The sequence below is a fragment of the Penaeus monodon genome, chromosome 24 (genome assembly GCF_015228065.2).
Source record: "Penaeus monodon isolate SGIC_2016 chromosome 24, NSTDA_Pmon_1, whole genome shotgun sequence".
Classification (NCBI taxonomy): Eukaryota; Metazoa; Arthropoda; class Malacostraca; order Decapoda; family Penaeidae; genus Penaeus; species Penaeus monodon.
Genome location: NC_051409.1, coordinates 12,297,476 through 12,298,294, shown reverse-complemented (window position 1 = coordinate 12,298,294; position 819 = coordinate 12,297,476).

The following is an 819-nucleotide window of genomic DNA, read 5'->3' as shown; positions in this document are numbered from 1 at the left end:
GGAAGCAAGGTGGCAACTAATGGACGCTGTTTATATGCAGGAGAAGCTCCTCTCATGATAACATCGAGGGAGAGAGTGGTTGCCGTGCGGAGCTTGTGGCGCCTGCTGGTGTGATGGGGAGAGGCACGGGGGGGGGGGGGTAGTGGAGGGGGTAGGGAGTCATTTGTAGAATGAACTCGGTGTTTGTAACATAAATTAGCTTCTCTGTCCATTCACAGGCACGTAAACAAACTGACGGAGGTGTTCATGTGTTGCTCTTCATAATCATATTTGCTCTCCACCTTCTTCATATGTTGACAAGACAGCTGTTATTTGGCGATAGAATGAGATTTACGATAGTCCTTGTGTTTTCTTTTATTAAAGTCTGTTTATGTTCGCGTAACTATATGCAGGACGTAACTACTGTAGGTGTTCCGAACTCCTGACGATGATAACTCGGATCGTTATCGCTCATGTAAAATAAAAAAAATTATGAGGAATTTTATCAGTCACTTAACATATTTTTCTTTCTGCTTTTAATAAGACTCTGGGGCGCTGGCTCTGAGCACTCGGCACTTGTCCTCCCATCTTATCTGTTGCTGGAGATTCCGTGCGGCCGAATTGCGTCTGGAATATTCACCTGTAATTTACGCAGGTGTCTGTTAAAACTTATGGGAGGAAGGGTCAGGCTAGCATGTGTCCACAAGAGGATATATGGGGAGTGTAGAGGGGGCAAGATAGGGGTGCGGTGGGGGGCAGGGTGGGGGTGGTGCTTATTGGAAAAAGGTTATTACCGCACACATAAATCAAATAGAAGAGTGAGACATATGACTTAACATT